This window comes from Pezoporus flaviventris, unplaced genomic scaffold (assembly GCF_033815535.1).
Source record: "Pezoporus flaviventris isolate CSIRO_AGI_PZ_B2104156 unplaced genomic scaffold, CSIRO_AGI_Pfla_v1 ptg000007l, whole genome shotgun sequence".
Taxonomy (NCBI): Eukaryota; Metazoa; Chordata; class Aves; order Psittaciformes; family Psittacidae; genus Pezoporus; species Pezoporus flaviventris.
Genome location: NW_026892555.1, coordinates 34,988,142 through 34,993,757, shown reverse-complemented (window position 1 = coordinate 34,993,757; position 5,616 = coordinate 34,988,142). Strand labels below are relative to the sequence as shown.

Below are 5,616 nucleotides of genomic sequence, written 5' to 3'. Positions count from 1 at the left end.
CACCGCCCCACACGCCCGCTACTGGCCGGCGCCCGCCGCCCAGGGCTGCCCCGCTCGCGGCGGGATCTGTCGGCGCCGCCGAATCTCGCGCCCAGCCTCCTTCCAAAGCCACCGTTTGAATCTGCGCAGGCGGACTGCAGCCCCATTGGCCGCCGCCGCCGCACGCGACACGGGCGGGGGGGGAGGCGGGGCCTCGCGCCCGGCAGCGGGCGGGGCGGCAGCGGCGGTGGGGGCGAGGCATGACGGGGGAGCGAGTTCGGCCCGTGGCGGCCCGGCGCTACGGCCCCCGCGCGCCCACCGCAGCAGCAGCGGCGCGGGAGGGGCGGGGACAAAAACAGCGGCCGCAAAAACTGAGCCGCTCCTTCGAGCCGGAATCGAACCAGCGACCTAAGGATTGCCGCGGGACGCGCCTCTACAGTCCTCCGCTCTACCAGCTGAGCTATCGAAGGGAGCTGGGCGCTCGTGCCGCTCCGCGCCACACAGCCTGGCCGCGGCTCACCCTGGTACGCGGCCCCCACCCTGACAATGGCAGAAGCAGAAAACCCGCTTCAGACCGAGGCCTGAAGCCGCAAGGGGATGAGTCCCTGCAGGCGAGCGCCCAGCGGAGGGATCCTGCATCTAGGGACCCCCCGGCAGCTACCTGCCGGCAGAGGGCAAGTAGGGCGCCCTCAGGCCGCCGTGGGGTGCGAAGGCAGCCCTTTCCTCTTCCCTCCCTTCTCCAGGCTTTGGTGCCCGGAGGTCACACGCGTGCTTGACAGGCGAGGAGCGTGTTTCTTATCGCACCCAGCCATCCCACTTACAGGGCATCAACTGTAGCCGCTGTATTCAAGGCACCCTGAACACCACACCACATCCTCCCGTGGCTGCACTACACACGAACTCTGCCCACTCTTCGGAGAAAAGTGTTCCAGCAGCTGCTGTGACGATGTGAGTTAGCAGCTACAGGGAAGCTACGGGAAGCACAGGGGCAACCTCCTGCCGCCCCGAGGAAGGCTCTCCTGTGGTCAACCCTCATGGGTGTTCGTCACAGCCTTGACTTAGCTCTTGGGTGCACAAGTCTGCGACAAGGCCCAACCCATCAGCTCTTTACCGATTTTAATGTGATTTTTACTTTAATGGTCAAAACAAATCATCAAAACAGCAAGTGGTTTCTGATTCCAAACACATTTTTCCAGTGGTTTACCTACAGAAAATTGTTAACCACCACCAGAGAGGACGTAACCTCCTGAAGAGATCACCACCATGAAGTACAAGCTACACCCGGGCACAACCTACGTATCTTCACTGGAATGGGTTGCCCAGGGAAGCTGTGAATGCTCCATCCCTGGCAGCATTAAAAGCCAGGTTGGACACAGCCTTGGGTGACATGGTTTAGAGTGAGGCGTCCCTGCCCATGGCAGAGGGGTTGGAACTAGATGATCTTAAGGTCCTTTCCAACCCTAACTATTCTATGATTCTAGGTATTCCCCTACACAAAAGGCTTAAGCTGGAAGTTATTTGTATAAACGAAGCCTTGTAGGTACATTCCTACATACAGATGTATGTTTATGTGATAGGAAAGCTGGGCTCACAGCGCCCTCTGCTCAGGCACATGGGAAACTCAGGCCCTGGAGCAGCCAGCAAGGCCCAGAAATGGAAAAAACCCCACAAAACCATCCCATTGACCTGCATTACAAACCAGTATTACAAGGGTGAACTCGTATTGTTGCATCTTTCAGGGGAAAAATATTCCTTGGGGCATTTATTTGCTTATTTACAAGCAGCCTTTGCCCACTGCTTACTAATAGGTGTTCAGGACCGACCTGCATTCACTGTTATTCACAACAACGCAGCAGGTTTCCACACATCAAAGTTCTGACAGCAGTCTTTGAACTACAAAAGCTGTAATCAAGAAGAATGCGGAATAAAAGCCGCCCTGAGCCAGGATTTCTGTTGTCAGCCTTGTATGGTATGAAATGTCATCTTTTAGCATTCATTTATATTTAATACAAAGCAAAAAGAGTCTGAAATTAAAATATTGTTGTTTAAATACATACCTTCTTGTATATTCAGATAGTTCCTAATTTGTAGAAAACAGATCCTGAAAGCATTTGCTGAGTCAAACTACTATATTAATAAGCACTGATGGTCCTCTTAAAAATATATAATAACCTAAAAATGTAATTTGTTAAGACATCCAGTAAACATTCTCCTTGAGGTATGCAAGCAAGCACATACACACCTCACTTCTTTTTCTTTTTTAATCCTGTTTGTATTACTGGCCTGTGTGTGACAAGGTCTAATGTTTCAAGTTTCCTGTGCTACTACATGACAAAAAAGGATGGAGATGCTCTCCACCTCTTCTCAACTTCTAGTAGCTTCACAAAACCAGGCCGGAGGTCTAGGTACTTTTCAGAGACCCTACAACAGGTTATTTTTTCCAACTGTTCATTTAAAAGCATCTCTAAGAAAGAAGGTACAAATTGTCAGCCTGCCTCTCTAACAGCATATGGAACATCCCCCCAGATGCCACTGTTTTCAGGGACTGTCCTATCCCACCCTACCAGGGCTATCATGGATCAGCCTCAACAGACTTTAGATGGACAGTCACCGGTCCGCAATATCCAAGTCCCATTCTGCAAGAACTGCTTTTCTGCCCTTCCCAGGGCTCCCTTGTAACAAAGGAGAGCCCAATTCCAGCCTTGACCTGGAGAACATAATGAGGTGCAAGGACACTACTGCAGGTTCAGGATAAGGCAAATGTCACCACCACTCCAAGCTCACAGACCTTAAGTCACAATGGGCATACTTCCAGTGGCACTTTGCTACTTCCTCGAGGCTTAGGTGGGTCTCCCCCCACCTCAAAACCAAACATGACTAGAACCACCTGTTGGCATTTGGAACTTGCTTGGGTTTTGTAGTGTTCCCAAAGTGCTAACAGAAGTGGGCATCCCGCTTCCAAAGACAGACACTCACACTCTTACCCAGATGATTTAACAGGTGAAATACCCTGTAAGAGACAGTGACAGTCCTGTAATTTGCCCCATTATTTATTCCTTCTTGCTAAGCTTCCTGCTGATCTGCAGGGAAAAAAAAAAAAAGATAAATCTATTGGGCATTCTTTATAACCACAGCCAACGGCAGATTTGTGACTCCTGCTGGTGCAATGCTGATGCTTCAAGCAATTTCACCCAGGTGCAGCGGTGTGAAGGTACCACACTATTGGGCCATACGTTAAGTCCATATGTGTATTACCAGGCTCATTTGTTACTGCTCTCATTCTGTGAGAGTTCTAACTACTCCACTGCACAATCTTTAACGAATAAAAAAATACCAGTCATGATCCCATTTCATATTGTCACAAGGCTGAAAAAAAGGAAAACTCTGAGGTCATGTGCAGAAGTTCATAATCTCATTGTGAATTCAGGCAGCCAGTTCAACGTTTATGTGGGCAATTAAGCAGTACAAGGATATTCCCTAGAAGGCAAAGGGCTTAACAACACTGACATGAAGTTAAGACTCATGAGTTTATCATAAATGATCTCCCCATAGGTTGTTCAGAAAGCTTACAATAGAAGAACTCATAGTCTGAGGAGATTATTCTCAGCACAGACAAATCAATAAGACAACTGACTTCTTGCTATGAGAGCTTCAGCCTTTGAATCTAGCAAAACTCTTACAAGGTAAACTCAGGAGTTAGTTTCTTGACTTGTGGAAAACAAGTGGCTTATTTCATCATCAGTTTCCCAACTCAAAAGCAATTGCCTCCAGTCTCATAGAACTAAGGTTTATAAAGTAAAAGAAACACCTGATGATTGCTAAAATAAAGACCAAGCTCAGTGTAGGTGAGCATACAGGGGGTTTTACCAGCTATCTTCCTGTTAGTAGTCTTCAGTGCCTTATCACCAGTTCCTCTAGAGACTATAATCTTCAGAGCTCTGTGCTGGCAGAAACACCACGTATGTCAACCAAAACCATATGCATCCATCAGATCTTCAGCCCAGCTACTACACTTGGTCTAGACTGAATGCCATGGCACCACTCATTCAGCTCCCAAGGTGATCTTGCTTACATCAGCCATGTGGGGATTGCTCCCCGTCTTTGGAGAAATTCTTAATGAAGAGCACAAAGAGACTCATATTATTTTGAATTAAAATAGTTGAATATTTTGAATTAAAACAGCTGTCCATATGAACAGCACACCTGTCTGCTCCATGTCTCAGCAGTGAAGACTGCAGGTTGCTGTTCATGCTTGAGTCATGTCACAGTTCAGAGCAATTTCAATTTGCTGTGTGCCTTAAGGGTCATACTTTGTCTTTCTTGTTTGTTTACTTGTTTAAACTTCTTAGTATCAAAGTTTCCAAAGAGCAATATTCTACTCATGGCTGTTGAAAATCATCTGCCTTTGCTAGAATTATCTATAAATGCTTTTTACCACACTTCCCCGAGATGCAAAGCCTCACAGAATCAACCAATTCACCCTGAAGAGTTAGTAAGGTGTGTTCACTTTGACTCAATTTATTTATACAGCCTTTCAGAGAGGAAAAGAAGTGCTAATACCTCTGCCTAACTCAATTAGCCTGTGTTCTGTTAACCATGACACAGAAGAATTGTATATACTTTGTGATGTCATGAATTTTGTTTTCCTATATAGACAGACCTTCATTATTTGTACCAGTGTGGGGAAGGGTAGAAATGTAAGGCTTAAAGGCTGCTGTATCATAAAAATATCAAAATAACTGAGTATATCTGGACAGGCTTAAAATTTATACTCGTGCATTAAGCTCTGTGACAACTGCACACAAAAGATATCCTCTTGCATATTCCCAAAGCAGCCAGTATCAGCTTATCAAGGAGGTTGTATGACTACTCAGAGAATTCTGAAGTGGCCTTTGGATCAAGACTTGGACTGAAAAAAACCAACAGTTCCCCAGTTCAGGAGATTAATAAAGCAGCTCCAAGGATAACATCCTGCCAGGGGTAATGCCCTGCACTGGGATCCACTCAAGCACATACACAAAGAACAAGTTACTTACTGTAGAACAACTGTAGTTCTTAGGAATAGGATTATATTTCGGATCTCATGAGCTGCTCTGTATCCCTGCTTCTGGCAATCCTCAGCTGTCACTGGCTTGAGAAGAAACTGAGGTCATGTTGAGCTCACACTCTCATGCAGAGCATGAGGAAATGGTGTCCATGCACAGCTCTGACAGACACTGTCACTTAGAAATCAAGTCCTAAGTTTCACCTCATTTGCTTACGCGAGTACAGAGGCAGCTACATGGATAGTACTCCTTTGAAGAGACAAATTTCTGGTTGACAACCACTTCACTGATGCTTTTAATGGCATAAATATAATTTATATGAGGCACTATATAGGCAAACAGATTAATTCGTAGGGGTTAGAAATGAAATAGCCTTGAATCAAAGGGGAGAAAAACATTCTAAAATTTACCCTCAGAAATTACCTGTGATCTCACTATCAACTTCTCCAATAAATAATAATGATACTGCTGCAAGATTAGGTTATAATATTAATCTCGATTAACAAGCTTTACTAATTTCTGAAATGGAGCTAGTTTATTTTGCAAATCAGAAGAATACTTTTACCAGTTCTGGTCAGGCAAGCAAATGTTT

General features: G+C 46.2%; 1 non-coding gene across 1 annotated transcript; it reads right to left on the bottom strand.

Moving 5' to 3' along the window:
• Positions 1–359: 359 nt before the first annotated feature.
• On the bottom strand, positions 360–449 carry TRNAY-GUA (transfer RNA tyrosine (anticodon GUA)). The gene is given in 2 exon segments: positions 360–395; positions 413–449. It is a non-coding gene; the product is annotated as a tRNA-Tyr (tRNA).
• Between the last annotated feature and the right edge of the window lie 5,167 nt (positions 450–5,616).